The sequence below is a fragment of the Dunckerocampus dactyliophorus genome, chromosome 7 (genome assembly GCF_027744805.1).
Source record: "Dunckerocampus dactyliophorus isolate RoL2022-P2 chromosome 7, RoL_Ddac_1.1, whole genome shotgun sequence".
Classification (NCBI taxonomy): Eukaryota; Metazoa; Chordata; class Actinopteri; order Syngnathiformes; family Syngnathidae; genus Dunckerocampus; species Dunckerocampus dactyliophorus.
In genome coordinates this window covers 11,550,509-11,569,033 of record NC_072825.1, presented here as the reverse complement: position 1 = coordinate 11,569,033, position 18,525 = coordinate 11,550,509, and the positions used below count along the sequence as shown (strand labels likewise).

Here is an 18,525-nt window from a genome sequence, read left to right as displayed (position 1 = left end):
GTCTGACTCCCCCCGGTAGCCTGGAAGTGGGCGTCTGACTCCCCCCAGTAGCCTGGAAGAGGGCGTCTGACTCCCCCCGGTAGCCGGGAATAGGGCGTCTGACTCCCCCCGGTAGCCTGGAAGAGGGCTGGGGGGTTGCAGGATTTTTCTTTTGCAATTGCTTTTGATCTTGCTTCGTTTGTGTGATTGCAACATTTTTTAAATTTGTAGCATTTTCCCATTGCATTTGTTTTATGGTTGTGTTTTTTGTGCTTGTGTGCTTTTGGCTTTGGATCATTTCTGTGTTTGGAGCCTTTGGCCATTGCTGTTTATTTACTCCTATCAGCCACTGTAGTTTTGCATATTAATGTTTATCAGAATATTATAACTACATTTTTCAATCATTACATTTCACCCAAAAAAATGTCAATACTTTACATTCATCATACCTGTCAAGCCATGTGCCCATGAGTAAATCACCTTTATGGCAATGCATAATATGTTTAAGTTAATAAATTATTGTTTTAATAACATTAATTTTCACTGAGTTGAATAGAATACACGTATAATTGTTTACTACTGTATGTTGAAACACTGTGTGGACATGCATAGCTGTTCTGCAGGATAGACACCCCCTTGCCGAGCCAGGACACCCTCTTGGTATGGTCCAACCCACCCCCATCCTCCGTCTCACTGATGGTACCTTCTGTTGGGAGAAGGTCAAATGACTCCGCATGTCTTCTTGTGTGTGCAGTGTTACATTCCCACTAGGGTGCACGGCTGATGAGTATTCATTCACTTTGAACGTAAATGATGTTTCTTCCATCGAGGCTTGACGTCATACTGAAAGTAAGTACAGATGTGCACCGGCTGTGTGTTGTTTTCCGCACGTCCCGGGCTAATGTTGTGATGAGCGGTTTCCTTGTAAACATTTCGTGTTTGCAAAGTCTTGTGTTGCATTGCACAGAAGCCCGACTGGTTCGTAAATAGGAGGATGCTGATGCTGACGCTTCCGGGTGAAGTCTATTGATGTTATTCACACACTAACGCGATTGAATGAATTTTTAGATGGCTTACATTCACAGGGAAACTTTGCAATGTTAACTGCGGCATTACTAAGTAGCCTGTGTTATTATGACGAACATGACATGACAGGTTGAAGGTTTAAGTAATAGAAAGTAAGACGTTTCTTAGTTTGTGAACCCCATCGTAATGTTATCATGACATTTATTGACGTTCTATCGGTTTACAATTTTGGGTACATTATATGGAAAACCTCAAACTAAACATGCGGTTAAAATAACCAAAAAACAGTTTCAGACATTAACAAGGTGCGTTCCCCCTCGCGATCTGGTACTCTGGTAGCAGATGAGGTATTTGGTGGTCACTTGAGTGCGGTATCGCTCATTCACATTCGCGCCTCGAAATTTCATACCGGGAAATAGTGCCTTTGGTTCCCATTGCTTTAACATTGAGTCAAGACGGCAGCAGTGATCGACCCACGGACCTTGGCAAGTACAACCATACTACAAAATATCTAATAACTTAGGCTGTGGCATTTGTTTTAAAAGTCAACAGAGTAGCCATTTACATTTTTTGATCATCAAAAAGTCCAGGGAAGAAAATCAAGTGAACGCACCCACATGTTCATCATGTCCGAAAAAGAGTAGGAAGAATCATAGTTTATTTAATCCAACACCTTCTCCAAGTCTACTACTGACAATTCATTCTCACCATGTGTTTAACATGTTGACGCTTAGAATAATTCACGTGTCACATTTTGTCATTGAAAATGTGTTAACTTCCTGTGTTTGGGTGTCCATTTTCTAATGGGGAGAGAAAGGACTAGAGCAGTGGTCTCCAACGTTTTTCTTGTAAGAGCTACTTTTACAAAGTGAAAATGGCCAAGAGCTACTTTACTTTTGTGACATTTATATTTTCATAGTTTATTTCAACCCAAACAAACCGAATATGCTTGTTTTACCAGACCATGAACAAAATGCTGGTATCCACAACTCACATTTTGTATTTCAGACTGCATTTCTTTCTTTCTCACATTATTAACTGAAAACCTGAATGAAAAGCAGGCGTGCGGCATCTCATGTGGTTGTGGGGGGGGGCTCCCTGGTGCCCGCGGGCACCGCGTTGGTGACGCCTGGACTAGAGAATGTGAAGCAACTGATCGACAGAACTTATTCAGTAATGAAGGAAAAAGGAAGAAAACGAGAAGAAATTAAGTAAGTAGAACGAATACAGTATATCAAATAATAAGAGATTCAAGATGAATAAATACAAGAGAAAAAACGGACTCATTTGTAAATTACGCAATAATTTGTGATGCTCAATGTATGAAGTATGTTGTTTTATTTTGACGACAGTGGCTTTGCTGTTAGATAAAAGGCAATTTATTGTCGAATGGCTGTTGTGTTATGTGTGTTACGTTCGTGTAGCAAAAATAATATTCAAATGATAACTCATGTGAAAGCAAACAATATAACTAAAACAGTTAAGCCCAACTTTACCTGACCAATTTTTAGTGCATTTAAGTTTTTTTGTTTTTACTGTGTTTGGTTTAAGATATACAGTCGTCCCTCGCCGCATCGCGGTTAGAATTTCGCGCCTTCATTCTATCGCAGTTTTTCAAAAATAAATTAATGATGTTTTGTGGTTGAATATGGCCAATTAGTAAAAAAAAATGCATACTTAAGCAAATGGTAATTTTAAAAAATGACAGTATTTCTGATTTAATTCTGATGCAGTATTTTACACTGGACAGTAGGTGTCAGTGAGACTGTAATGTTCAGTGAGACACACAAGCGGAGACACGCAAGACAAACAGGCTTTTATTGCGGGTTTGAATTATCTTACAGGTGCAGTAATAATAACAGTAAATAATCCTCATAATTAGGATAAGCGGCATAGAAAACGAATGGAGGGATAATTAGGGATGTACTAATTAGGGTTTTTTTGGCTTCCGATCCGATCCAAATTTTTTTTAATAGTCTTTCTGATCCGATCCGGTACCGATCCTTTTTTTGTTTTTGTTTTTGCAAACATGCATTTGTGGAATTGAGTATGGTTATGAAAATAGCTCTTCAAAGCATTAACAATAACACAACCAAAGTATTGCTGAATTGACTTTTTTTATTCCACAGCATGACCAACAATATTGTTTGGCTTTTGTAACAAACCTCTGTGACTCAGGTCCCTAATCCAATAAAAGATCAAATTGGAAAAAATGAGCGTGCAAAAGGGTAGGAGTAATCATTTGACATGGTTATAGATCAATTTGTGGTGTGATTTTAGAATATACAGTAGTACCTCGCATAACGTAAACCTCCTTTTACGTAAATTCCACTGAACGTAAAGAATTTATGTAAAGTTTTTGCATCGCATTACGGAAGAAATTCCATATAACAAAGCGTCAAGTCGGTGCAAGTTTTTCGATCAACTTTATTTATGCCTCAAGTCGGTGGAAGTTCAGACTAACACTTGGTGACGCCTTCTAACGCTTCACGCTCTCATTGGCTGATTATTGGGGCACCGCCTACGCTCTCATCTCATTGGCTGATTATCGGGGCACCGCCTATGCTCTCATCTCATTGGCTGATTATCGGGGCACCGCCTATGCTCTCATCTCATTGGCTGATTATCGGGGCACCGCCTACGCTCTCATCTCATTGGCTGAAGTATAAGTTGATACCTGAAATGTATAGATGGCCAGTGGGGTGGCTGGAGAGTGACCAAGGGTGGCCACTGCCATCACATAGATCCGCTACTGTGTGCGAGCTCCCCGCACAATGACACAGCAGTCTGGGCACAGTGAGGGGGAACTACCGCTGTAGCTACGGAGCTGAATAGCCAACATCCAACGTGAAACTAATTTCAACACGGTACACCGCGGACATGTCTGCAAGGTGGTGTTCTGTTTTCTTCTTCTTGAGAGTGACGGGGGTTGAGTGGCTCCCAGCTTTGAGTGTTTGGAGTGTGTCCAGAGTTACAAACGTTATGCAGCAACCGGATCGGCCCGATCTCGTGGCGAAGGCCGATTATCATCTGATCTTCAAAATACAGCAGATCGGCAGCCGATCCCGATCCTGAAGGATCGGGACATCCCTAATCATAATAATTACAAGGGTTACTGTTGCTGCAGTAATCCATGCCGAGATAAAACTCAACTCTGAACCCCCGATATCACTTCCTGTGCTCCACACATTCGCAACACATTTACTTCAACACACACAAGCAGGAGTTTTGGTTATCTTAAGTGCCTTATTTTCACAGGTTAATATGAGTGTAAAGTTGACTATAGGGGTGTTATTGCATGAGTACAGGGCTCTACAAATGTTAAAAATTGTATTTGAAAGGTCGTAAACGGGTTATCTATGACATAACTATGAACATATTCCATTTGTAAACATGGAATCCTACTTCGCTGACATTCACTCATCACAGTCGGGTCTGGAACCAATTAGCCGTGATAAACGAGGGCTTATTGTACTATAACTTGAGCACAATGTAAACTAGAGGATTCTAATAAACTATACGTTTTACCTATTGGGTATGCCTGTATTGAGAAGGGGTATGCATAATTTGGACAGGAAACTTTTTTTTATGAAAATGTAAAATAAAAAATAAAACGAAACAAAGCAAGTGTGCCTTGTCCAGCTTCAACATACCCATTCATCAAATAAAACACACTTTCATTCAAATTATGCCAGGATATGAGTAATATTGGGCTAATCTATACACCTGAGGTCCGTGTTTATGTGGGAGCATAGAAACTTCACTCCTCAGCAGCTGTAAAGCTCCGAGGAGGGGAGATTTAATGAACTGAGTCATCTGAGTCTGCCCAAAACTCCCTCCTGAGGAGTCGCATGATCCTAAGCCTATTATACCATTGCATAATGCAATAAGGTATAGACCCATAAGGTGTACAATGAGTTGCCTCATGGGGATGATGAGGGTAGCCTCTATATTGTCTCCTTAATCTCTTATTGCACTTCCTAATAAAAGACAGAAGGGCCAGAGCTTGGTGCAGAATTGAGTTGTTGCCTTCTGACAGTTTGTGTTCTTGTGATGTATGTATGACTGGTTCAATCAATGTCAGAGTACACCTTGAAGAGACTATATGGGTGGTGCATTAAATGCAAAATCATATAAATAGGAATAAATTGTGTATTTGTGGATTCATTGTGTCATACTGTCATACTGTCATACTTTGAGGTAGCAGACACTAGAGTGAAAACATACTCCATTTATGTTTCTAGGTGGTCTCCAACAAATAAATATACGGTAAAGCACCCTGCCTTTACTTTGCACACGCACACGTACGCCTTGAATGATGACTTTCATGATCATATTATGCACGGTCCTGCTGGCTTTCATTAATCCCTCACGCTGTCATCAGTGAGTGCTCGCTGTTACCAGTTGATTCCTGCTTTGAGATTTATGCTAATAAAACTCCCTTTTATTCACATAGAAGGAAATGATTGCATACATGATGTTTTCACAAAGAAGCAAATTCAATTAGTTGTAAGTCTGATAAAGTGGTTTCTTGTTTTATACAGTATATTTCAATTATTTTAAAGCACGCTACAGTGTGTATATATATATATATGTGAACATCAACTGCTTGTACTTTTTCTTAAAGTCTTGGATGGTAAAACATTGTATATGTCTCATCATTCCAAATAACCCTGTTGCAGAAGTTTTGAGGCTTGTCTCTGTGCTGTTTGGACTATTGTAAGTGGACTGGTTTGAGGTATTAGCGTAGTAGTGCCTTTCTTCTGGCAGCTTCACCATGCAGCCTGTTTTTGTTCAAGTGCCTCCTTATTGTGCATCTTGGAACTTGATCAACTCAATGTGAAGGAGATGTGTTACGCTGCGTGAGGCAAATTGTGATCACACAGATACTGACTGGTTTTCTGTACAGTAAAACTGCACATTTTGGAGTGGGCTTTTATTGTGGCCAGCTTAAGGCACAACGGTGCAATAATCATGCGTCTTGATATGCAAAGGAGACATGCTCACTAGGATTTGTGAACAATGTTTGAGAGAAATTGGCCATTTATATAGAAAAAGTTTTGGATCTTTGAGTTCAGCTCATGAAAGATGGGAGCAAAACCAAAAGAGTTGCATTTTAGTTTTTGAGTGTAATTACGCGGAGGGAACATCGCAACTATTTATCACAACTTTCACTTTATCTAAAAAGCACTGCAACTCCTTTTGCAAGGTTTGGGAAAAGTTTCCACAAAATCAGGCACTCAAAGCTGCAACAATGTCAACAAAGGCCCACAAAATGTGTACAGTAATCTTTCATTTATCACGGTTATTTGGTTCCACGACCGTGATAAGTGAATTTCCACAAAGTAGGATTCCTTATTTATAAATGGAATGTTTTTGTAGTTTGTTGTTTATGACCTTTTTAAATACGGTTGTTAACATTGTTGGAGCTCTCTAGACATGACATAACACCCCATAGTCACTTTTACACTTGTATTACCCAATATAGTAGACATAGTATCAGAAAATAAGCCATTTAAGACGTACATACATAAGACCCGTGCTTGTGTGTGTTACTTTCAATGTGTTCCCTCGGGGAGTCGTGTGGCGGGCGAACGGGAAATGTCGTTGGGGGTTCAGAGTTGAGTTTTAGCTTGGAGTGGGTTACGGCCCCAGCCGTAGCCCATGTTTTTGTTTGGAATTTTATTAGGGATTATTGTGCCTGTTGTGAGATAATTCAAACCTGCAATATAAGCGATCAAGTCTGGTGCTTGTGTGTCATCAAACATTTCAGTAACGTTACTAACACCTAGTCAGCAGTGTAGAATGCAACGTATCATTCTTTGAATGTGTCTTCTGAATGCCTTATATTTGTGTATTAAGTTCATTGCCTTTTTTATGCTTGAAAATGCTTAATTTAGACAAATATATAGAACTTGTTTCAATATGCGTAATTGTTTTCACTTATAGGTTGTATTTAACCACAAAACGGCATGATTTACTAATTCATGCATTTTTTTAAAAACGTGAGAGTGAAGCCCCGCAATTTGAAAGACTTGTTTCATCTGAATTAATGCAATATTTCTTTTTTTTTTGTTTTTTTAATTACCTCCTAAATGTACTTTGTTACACCTGAGGCATCCAATCACTCAACACCACAACCGACTTATTTTTTTTTCTTCTGAAATTAATATTTGTAAAGAAATGTATTTAAGTGTCCATAATGTGGTGTTAATTAGCAGTGTCTTACTGTATGTCAAACTGCTTTTACATTGCACCGTTGTGGTTTGACCTTTCGGAAAAGGTCGATCAGTGGATGCAAACAAGAGCAGTCTCTCTGGGAATTCTCTGGTTTATAAGTAGACCACTTGTATGGAAAATGTACCAGCGTGGGAATAATCATTCATCAACAAATAGTCATTCATTGTTGTTTTAATTGTTGTTTCTGTGCAATGCAGAAGATGATGTTGACATAAGCGGTTGTCAGCATAACTGAAACCGAAACTAACCATTACTTGCACATTTACTTGTGACTTTCACCAGAGACATGAGAGTGTGCGACTAATAAAGGATTTTTCAACTGACGGCAATTTCACATCGCTTTCCTCCATTTTGTGCATATTTTAATTTGGATTCTTCTGTTTTCATATGATGTGTGTGTATGTAGTTCTGAGCTGTGATTCAGGGGCTGGGCTATAGGCAGCCAGCCCCTGAGATTTGCAAGAGAAGATTTGACGAGATATGTTGACTAAAGTATGTATGGGAGGGTATACTTTATCATTTATCTGGACTGTGAACTAAAGCTTCGTCACTATGCTGATAGGCACTGCATTGAACTTTCTTATTGCCGAGTTATTTCACACATACTCCATTCTCTCTTTAGTGTGCATCACTGGTAGAGGTGGGGGAAATAATCGGTTCTTAGATGCATCGCAATGCGGACATTGACGATTATTAATCGATTCATAAATGTCAATAATCGATGCTGACGGAACAAAAAGACGCAACGCGGAAGTGCCGCATGGACAGTTGATGGTGGTGCACCTAAGGGTAATGGGCGCCACACACGGGAGGTGACAGTGTTTGGCGAAAACTCATCGCCAACGCGTAGCAAACCCTGCACACGGATGGTGACGAGCAACTGTGACCAGCTACACTGGTGAGTCGCGTGCAGAGCGAATTGTACGAGTCTCCTACGGTTTTGATTGGCTGTCAGATGTGGAATTTGGGGGGTGTCAAAGTAGTTCAGAGAAGGAAAAGCGGCCGGTGTTGATCAAGTACTCTTGCTAGTACCGGATCTTGCTAGGATTGAAAATAAACATACATAAACGTCTGTTTTCAATTAATGTAACCCAATATGTTGACTCTGGCGCCAACAAGTTCCCATGCCGCTGCTTTTTTCTTTATATTCTTTTTTAAGAAATGTCAAATAGCTCCGGGTAATAAATCTGTTTCATGTTTATTTTAATTGTGGATCATTACAAATTTGCTTTGTTTTAGTAGTACACAGTGAGTAAAAAGAAATTCTATATAGAAAAAAATTATGCTTGAAAAAATTAACAAACTTTTGATCACAAAAAAGATCCATGGATAATCGTTTTACCATCGCATCACAGGCCTCTGAATCGTAATCGCATTGAATTGTGAGGTGGCCAGAGATTCCCACCACTAATCACTGGACTTCCTTGAAATTGCATCCTTTGCTATTAGAAGATCATATTTTATCATATAGCAACATAGTCTCAAATACAATTAATCCCTCAACTCAAGTTTTGTCTTTTGTTTTTTTTTTTTGTGCTTCCAGATTTGTGGGAAATCATAAATCATAGATGTTGAAATACAGAGCGAGAAGATGCGTCTTCAATCAACAGGATTGCAATAAGATAATAAACAGGGCTAGGATGCTGTGATTTATGAAGGTCTATTGTAATGTGATTCCAGGAACTCGGTAGTAAATAAATGTTACAACTTCCAAGAAAGGCATTCTTTACCTTATGGGCTCATGTTACCTTGGGACATTGGTGAAAATGCAGCAGAAATTCAGGAAAAACATTCAAAGTGGCGATGATTGTGCAGTCAGACTGTGAAGCAATTCCCTCAGCCTCACTTGTTCCAGTATGTACAAATACCCTGTGGAATGATTGGTTTTCATTCCCTTTGTCTGACTCCCTCACGGTTATCCTGCTGTCGAATGATGATGATCTCAAAAGAGACTTAAGGAGGATAAACATCTTCAATTGTCCTTTTAAATAAAAGAACAGGTGAACTATAAGGGAGGACAAAGTGGTAGTCAGGACTTACAGTGTTGTGAAGCAAGCTTGATGTGTAAACGTAGCCATGGAACTAGTCTGAGGATTACTGAGGATTTGCCACGCTAAGCCCCAGGAACCCAGTCCAGTGACCCCCTTCATGTCTCCTCCCCCTCGCTTGAGTGTAACAACAAACCACCCTTCTATCCTCCTCTCCTATTTAGTTTTAGAAGGCCAACAATGTGATCCTGACTGTATTGATGAGACGAAAGATGGCCTCTTTGACGTTGGTATTTGTACAATAATTTTGTGGTTTCCTTGGGAAAGTTTTGTCTCAAATATCACCAAAACACAGCAGTATGATGAAAACACTTACGTTTGTTGCTCGCTTTTCTGTTTAAGCCCTGTACACAAATGAAGATTTATGCAAATTTACTTTATTTGTCACATGTAAAATGTAGAGTGGAATTTGTTCACTACATTTATTCCTGAGGGGTAGTGGATACCTCTCGCCTGAGGTCGGCTGGAATGGGCTCCAGCGTGCCCGTGCGACTCTAGTGAGAAGAAGCGGTATAGAAAATGGATGGATGGATGGATGGATGGATGGATGAATGGGTAGTGGGTACCACTGTGTAGTGTCCAGGGACCAAAGCTAGCTCTTACTTGAATCAGCACCATGGTCAGTGATGCTGACTGGAATTTGACCTTTTATGGTTGTTTTTTTGGTTTTTTCAGTGTGACTTTTTACACAAACAGGGATCTTTTTGTTTCGGCCAATACCGGATTGGGACACCCCTAGTAGATATCTTCAAATATGTTTTAAGGTATAATAGGGCCCTATGAAATTTATTTATATATTTTATTTGTTATTTATTACTTCAGGTAGAGCCATTTTTAAAATTTTTTGTTTAATTTCACCAGTCGCTGTTTGTATTTTTTTGTGGTTATGCAGTAGGAATTCATTGCCATGGGTGCAATGGCAACATTCAGAAAGTTGCACGTTTTAAAGATAATTATCATCCACACATAAGACTGTAATGTCGCCTTCTTGTGACCAATTCTCCTGATGCGCTAATAAAGTGACACAGTTGCCGCTCAGATTCGGCGAAGTCATGAATTTGTCACCGTCAGTGACAGACTGTGTTATACCAAAGTCATCGAGACATTTAATAACTTTTGTCATAGCAAAAAGAGCTGATTTTTAACTCAAGAATGTAAACAAAAGGTAGAAAAGGACAGCATGTATATTTTGTATGTGTCAACTTCAATGTCCTCTTTGGACATCAGAGCAGGCATGAACCCATCACGCCATCCTCCATGCCACACAGTCTGCTTTGCTTGCTGAGGAAGTCCTCTATACAGTCAGGCATCCCCTTTTGTTACACGTAACGGGGTCATATTGCTGTCCCAGTCACTCTTCCAGCCTTCTGGCAGGTGGATATGTAGTGGCCAGAATATGGATTTTGGCGCATGGCTTGTGTCTTGTACCAAGGAGGGATACAGTCAGCTCCGAGTAGACCATATTCTGCTTCCGTTATTTAACGTATCAAAAATCTGTTGGCAATCTTAATTTTCAGTGGTCACGAGAAGTGGGAAGACCTGACTAAACACACAACGCTGCTACAGCCTCCATGCACACCCTGCTTACACTCTCACACCACTCATGATGCCCACTGTGTCAGCAGTCACAGGATGCTTGCTAGAGATCTTTAACTTATCTTTATCACTTATCTGGACACTAGTGAGAATGCACCGCTTGGATTTGGATGACAGTTCATGTGATGGATCCTCACAGGTGTACAGTAGGTGAAGATGGAACTGAAAACATTGGCACCGCAGGTATGTTGAATTAGGGTGTTGTGGTTGTTGGCAGAGCGAGGATGGAGGAGTGCAATCAAGGTAATGGTCCACTCTGAGACACTTAGGCACTGTAGCAAATAGAAAAGAGGCCATATTCTGCGGAAAAAAAATGTCTTTTCTGTTCTTTGTATTGCAGATCTTGCTTATCTTAAGTGTGCAACGCTTGTGTGGTCCTACTTGCAAGCAGTGATTTCAAGGGTTTTAGCTTTTTTTTTTTTCTTTTTTTTTTTTTACTGACAATTTTTAACATGTTCTATTTTTTTCCATTGAGTGAATTCTATATTTTCCCAAAGCATCATAATTACTTTTCATTATCATATACCTTTCCCCCTGGAGTGGTCGCCATGTCATGTCAGTCACAAGGCACATATAGACAACCATCCATTCACACTCATACATTCACACCTATGGACAATTTAGAGTCTCCAGTTAGCCTAGCACACATGTTTTTTGTAATGTAGGCGTACACTCGGAAAACCCACACACGCACGGGGAGAGAATGCAAACTCCACACAAATATGTTCCAATGGAGATTCAAACCTGTCGTGCTAACCATTAGGCCACTGTTTCGGCCACCGAGTAAAGTAACAGTTTTAATATTTTTCTTATAGAAATCTGCTCTCGCTACCTGCCACCAGAGAGACAGTGAGAGCCAGGCAAAATGTGTGAACAAAGATGGCAGATAAGTCAAACTGCAATGAGATTAAAACGTGAGAGATCACACACGCTGACCTCTACAGTATAGGCTTGGACTGTGACACGCCGTCGTCAATTGACTCCACATTTTACGTACTATTTTTCATTCTCACGGTAATGAGGGAGCAAGTGCTTTTGTCTGGTCGCACGTGCGAAATAGTAGATGAAAAATTGACTGGCAATCTGTCATATTTTAGTTGCAAAATGTGACTAAATGGTCGCATTTTGCCTGGAGCCCTGCATGTGGTGTGAGCCATGTGTCAATAATAGACATTTTTTGTGGGTGTCTCAATTACTTGTCAATTTTTGCCATTCGCGGGTGGTTCCGGATTATAACCCCCACAAAAATCTACTGTATTTGTATTTGGCAAAATAAATTAAAATGATTTGACATGTTTGGTACATGGCTTTCTGCAGTTTGAGCAACAGCGTGACAAGCAGTTAACGTGTATCACGAAACGTGTTTGGAAGCAAGCCGTTCTGCCAGCATAGTTTGATGTTTTGACCAACTTTGGCTTTGGTTGGACTTTAGAACACTGCTTAAAGGCTGATTCAAAGCAAGAGGAAGGGGTATATTTTTGAGTGACACTTCATAGGCATCAGCCTATTACCATGCCAGACAATGACTCAGCAGAGAAAAGTCCCCAGTTCAGTTGCGCCTGTTTCTTTTAAGTTAATGTGACAGTGTTCCCGTTCCTCTGCATACCTTGCCATGAGCTACTCTGCTGGACACTGTGGGCTCACCCCCCCCCCCCCCCCCCCCCCCCCCCCCCCCCCCCCCCCCAACCTTCGTCATCATGTGCAGGCTGTATGCACAAGGAAATGTTCTGGAGGAAAGAGAAACAAATCAGGCAGGCAGGCAGTGGCTGTTGGCAAAGTAGAGAATTGTTCTATTGCAATAAGTTATCGTCGTGTGGCTGTATTTGTTTTTGAGTGAATTGATATAGTATTGTACACACAAGCACAATACATCCCCCAGGTGTGAGAAAGAAGTATGCTACTGCTAGAGGCTGTTGTGCTATAGGGCCATTTTTTCCAGTTCTGTCTGTGCTCTTTTAAATAATGTACAGTTTTATCAGTTTGAGTTTAATGTGATATGTAGGAGATTACACTAAACAGGAAGCATTCAAGACTCGAAAAAATGGGTTTCACAAGCCTTATTTTGAAGATTTTTGTCATGCTTTGGTCCATAGAAGGAACAGTTTAGACATGTGTTCATCTTTAATACATGGCAGTGTGTGTGTGTGTGTGTGTGTGTGTGTGTGTGTGTGTGCCAAGGCATCAAAGGAAATGCTGAGTAGGTTTACAGATGGGACATTTTGAGATCACAACTGTGAGAATTTTACAGTAGATTAGAAAACTCTCAAAATAATCGTTAGTTACACCCCTACTGTTGAGATCTTTTTGAATATTAAGACATAAATGAAAAAGAAAAAGGCGGGTATGTTGATTTCATGTTTTTTGTTAGTTTTTTTTTCTTTAGATTTAGCGCTACCTGTTGGCCCTGCCTCACAAACTCCATAGGACTGCCTGTGGAGCTTGTTGTTACAACTCCGTACGATAGATGGCACTGTAACTCTGCTTCTTAGCACACCTCGTATGCACATACCACAGACTTGGAGCCCAGGAAACATCGGGAATCTATTTTTTTTTAATCAGCCATGCGTGTTGCAAGGTGCATGCACACGTGTCTGCTGCTGCACGAAATGAAACCAGCAATTTCATGTTCAACAAATAATTTCATGTTGTGTTGTTAAATATGGTTTAAAAAATGAGATCATGTCGTGGATTTTTTACGACTTAACCAAAAAGCTCAGTTTTATCAGTTCGTACAGAAACGCTGAGTCTGAATTTTTAAAACTCTCATGTCTGGCCAGTGCCTTGCGCCATGGCCAGTTATGCAAATTTGACGATGAAGTCATCTACATGCCATAGATAGATTACGGTACTGTGGGATACACTGTACGGTCGTCCCTCGAAACATTGCGGTTCCAATTTTGTGGCTTTGCTACGTTGTTATTCAAACATATATTAATGCTAATCATGCTATTTTGTGGTTGAGTATGACCTAAAAAAAATGCATTTTTTTTAAGCAAACTATGTATATTTTTCCAAAATTAAGCATCATCAAGAATAAAAACGTCCAAAAAAAAATTCAATGTAGTGTTCTTCATTGGTCAATAATCACTAATTGTTTGAGACAAGCACCAGACTTGGTGCACAATAACATCCATCCATCCATTTTCTATACCTCATTAGAGTCGCGGGGGTATGCTGGAGCCTATCCCAGCTGACTTCAGGCGACAGGCGGGGTACACCCTGGACTGGTCGCCAGCCAATCGCAGGGCACACATAGACAAACAACCATTCACACTCACATTCATACCTATGGACAATTTAGAGTCTCCAATTAACCTAACGTGCATGTTTTTGGAATGTGGGAGGAAACCGGAGAAAACGCAGAAATGCCCAAAGTAGATTCAAACCCAGGTCTTCCCGATCTCCTGACTGTGTCTGTGTGGCCAACATGCTAACCACTAGACCACTGTGCGGCCATGCTATTAATAATAATAATAATAATAATAATAATAATAAAAACAGGCTACTGTTTCAGCTGTAACCCATGACAACCTAAAACCTAACTGAACCCCCAACGTTACTTCCTGTCCTCCACACATGCGGAAAACATTTACTGCGACACACACAAGTAAGAGTTTTTTTAATTGTCTTAAATGGCTTATTTTCTCTGATTATATTTACTATATTGGGTTATGCGAACGTAAAGGTGACTATATGGGTGTTATTTTATGTCTAGAGGGCTCTAATATGTTAAAAAACGTATTTAGAAGACCGAAAACAGGTTTTCTATGCCATACCTCCAAAAATATTCCATTCATAAAGAAGGAATCCTTTGTGGAAATTCACTTATCACGGTCGGGTCTGTAACCAATTAGCCTCAATAGATGAGGGATTACAGTACCACAATAAAACTCTTGAATCTTCTTAATAGCCTTAATGGGAGTTTTGTGAAGACTGTCCATTAAGACAATTTCAAATTTTACTTGTGCTTCAAAAGATTTTATGTGTAGGTTTTTCTGTTTGAGAACTACTTCCATCCATCAGAACTACTGACCTCATGGATATATCTCCATTCACCCACAGGAGATGTGGATAAGATGCCACTGAGATCATGACCATTTGTCACACTTAAACATGGCAGAAGGTGCCAGTAATTGACTGAGAATATTCAGAGTGGCATTGCATTTCCTTCGAGGCTAATATGACCCCTGCTACTACAGCAAGAGTACTGCAATCAGGCTCTGTGTTTTTCACCAGACATGGTCAAGGAAATTAATAGTGGAGAAAGAGGAGATGAGAGACTGAAGACAGATGTAAACAATGGGTAGGTGCTGACAAAGGAGCAACCATGGGACACTAGTAAAGAGCAGATGAGTCATATTACTGCAGCACAGCACAGCACAGGGCCCTGATTGAAATGCCACTGCAGTTGTTGGATGTGCACATAATTTTGGGCAGGATAAAAATGCCTCATTTAAAAGCAGTACTTGCCAAATTATTAAACATTTATGTAGATATTTGAGACACATTTGTATTCAACAACCTTCTTGCGTTCATGCTTTTTAGTGCAATGTAACAAATTATGCATCTGGGATCCACAAATGAGTCTGAGCTGGAAGTAGAACTTTATTAGTTGCCATTTATTTTTACGTAAACAAAAATAAATGGATGTAAACAAAAATGGGGACCTCCAGCTAGTATTTCCTGTAAATTATTTATTGTTTTATTGTTTTGAAAAGGTTCCCTCAGCTATACCTACCATTGCTTAGTTGCTAATTTTAGGAACAAAAAAATACTGTACATGGTTACGCAATTGTTGATGTAAACAAAGAAGGAATGTGCCTCTCCAAAAATCTTCCCCTAGCTATACCTGTACCATGACCTGCTCTGTGTTTTTATTTTTATCTACTTCCTTTCCTCCATGTTTGTGCTGCTCCATGGCAGTTACCGATTTTAGCTGCTTGCTGGGGCAGCTGATCCGACCCGTGATCAATACTCCACTTCTACAGCTCACAGTTTGGATTTCTTCCAGCAAACAACTCAATTGATATCTCTGTTTACCTTCTCTTGTTTGTCATTCACAAGCTCGGTGGCAGGGAACAAAGTAGACAAATATCAAAAACATTGCTGCAATGGAAACAGTGGGATGAGTTTTCTGCAGCCAAAGCAAAGCGTGCCTGTTTGCACTTGGTCATATTAATAGTAGCTGGGAAAACATGCTTGGCTCATCGTAGTTTGATGTAAAATCACTTCGTCAGCCTTCATCTTAAATCTGCTTTGTGTTCAGCCCGAACACATCACCTATGTGTCGTTGATGTTTTACAGTTGGCAGCCTCCAGCAGAAGCTACCTGCTGTCCCTCTAGCTGTCGGAAGGATTTGCCTCAATCCATTACATGCTTGGATGCTGATGGGGTCTGTCAGAATGTGCTGCACGCCCAGAGACAATTAAGCTGAAACAAAAGGCTGGCCTGATGAAGCTCGGCAGGACACACATCCTCAAACACGGTTGTTTTGCCACAGAGATAGAAGTTGACAAGGTCCAGTCTAATCGTGTCAGGAGGAACCACATGGCGCCACTGAGTGCATTGTTTTGGTTTTAGGTTATGCAGGGATAATAATGCAGGAAAACTAAAAAACTATGCTGAATTTACCACAAATTGAAACCGGTGTACGACGTGAATTGTACCTTTTTAGAAAATACAGGCTAGATGCATTCAGTCATGTTTGCTATGTAAATGAAATACACAAATTATTAGTGCTACTCCTTTTATCGTCGTTACTTTGGTGTGTACGTATTGGATCAATGCACTATGAATTATACACACTGTTCTTAAGTTGAGATACATACAATGGAATAGAATAAAATGCCTTATTGTCACTATACACATGTACAATGAGATTTAAAGCAGACCCTTCTCTGTGCAGACAGCTATGTAAATATAATAAATATAAAAATGTAGACAATATATACACAGTACACTATATACACATTTACAGCATAGAATAAAATATTAATTTAAGAAGTGTAAAGAATGAGATGATATGTTAATGAATATGAGTATTGGTATGATATTGCGCAGTATACAGAGATTGCACAGTGGTTCAGTCATAATTCATATTGCACATCTGTAGCTATGTGAGTGTGACTGGTTGTACAGTATGGCAATGTGTGCCCTGCGATTGGCTGGCAACCAGTCCAGGGTGCACCCTGCCTCTCGCCCAGAGTCAGCTGGGATAGGCTCCAGCATAACCGCGACCCAAGTGAGGAAAAGCAGCATAGGAGATGGATGGATGGACATTTGTAGCTGGAGGGATGAACAGGCAGGGTGGGGACGGGGTGGTTAGTGGAGTCGGTGGATGTTTGATTTCAATGCGGTTATGGCTTTGGGGAAAAAACGTTCTTCAGCCTGTTGGGCCTGGTTTTGACACCCCTGTAGCTCCTTCCCTAGGGCAACAGGTTAAACAGTTCAAAGCCAGGGTGGGAGCTGTCCTTGACAATTTTTGTTGCTCTGCTGAGGCAGCAGGAGGTGGATATGTCCATCAGGGATGGGAGAGGGCAGCTGATGACCTTCTGTGCTGCTTTAACTATTCTCTGAAGCATGCGATATACGGTTACTCCAATACGATATACATGAATGTCCATTTCGGGCAATGGTTCTCATGCCCCCCCAGGAGACAGAATTTTTTCACGCCAAACTGAAATTCTCCTGAGAACCTTATAATATTTCTTTATTTAGCACTACCAACCCCTGTATGAGTTGCTAGGACCAGCATTGTTTCCAGTCACCTGATTATCAAAACAGACTAATACATTGAGCTGAGATAACATCTGCAACAACTTCAGTGAAAGCATAAAATACATTGAGCTGAGATAACATCTGCAACTACTTCAATGAAAGCATAAAACAATTTCCGAGTTAAGTTTCCTTATTACCTATGCATAATTCCTAAGCATAGGGCATGCTGCACTATCACATAACGTAAACAGCACCTATTGACTGGTACAGTATATTGCACAGAATTACATTAAAGGCCATTGTTACATTACGATGCAGATCTTTTAGACAAAAATCCAACAAATACTCTTAAAAAGGTACGCTCAGAGAATAAACTTTTTTTTTTATATATATATTTTTGTCTTCTGTCCTTTTTCAAGCAGATTTATGTTTCCTTAAGATTAGATGTGACACAGGAGGTCCTGGGGTTAGGCATGAGCTTGGTTCCTAGACTGTGATGTAAGTCGCGTTTTGGTGTAAATCTGATCTTATACCTAAATTATGCCTAAATTAGCTCCTATGTCACTCACGCTGTACACACAACACATGAAGGACATACAGTACAGTGATAAAGCACTACAAGAATTAAATGAAACGGTAATAAGAAATAAGTCGACGCACTAGCAACCATTCTATCTTAATAAGACCACTACAAGGCATGGACCGGTTACCGGTTTGAAGATATGAAAAAGTCCCGGTTTCAAAACCTCTAAAATAGTCTGTCATACTGTACTATGGTATGAGAGAAAGTGGGGGTCCAGCGCGGCCACTATGTGAAGAAAATAAGCCATTTAGAACACAAATAAGACTCGTGCTTTTGTGTGTGTTCCAATAGATGTCTTCCGGACATGTGGACAGGAAGAGACGTATGGGGATAAGT

The 18,525-nt window shown here is 40.2% G+C and overlaps 1 protein-coding gene across 1 annotated transcript in view; it reads left to right on the top strand.

Moving 5' to 3' along the window:
- Positions 1–692: 692 nt before the first annotated feature.
- oxr1a (oxidation resistance 1a) overlaps positions 693–18,525 on the top strand; it is a 152,374-nt gene continuing 134,541 nt past the window's right edge. The window contains exon 1 of the mRNA XM_054781623.1: positions 693–828. The gene's annotated coding sequence lies outside the window, so the exon portion shown is untranslated. The remainder of the gene's footprint in view (positions 829–18,525) is intronic.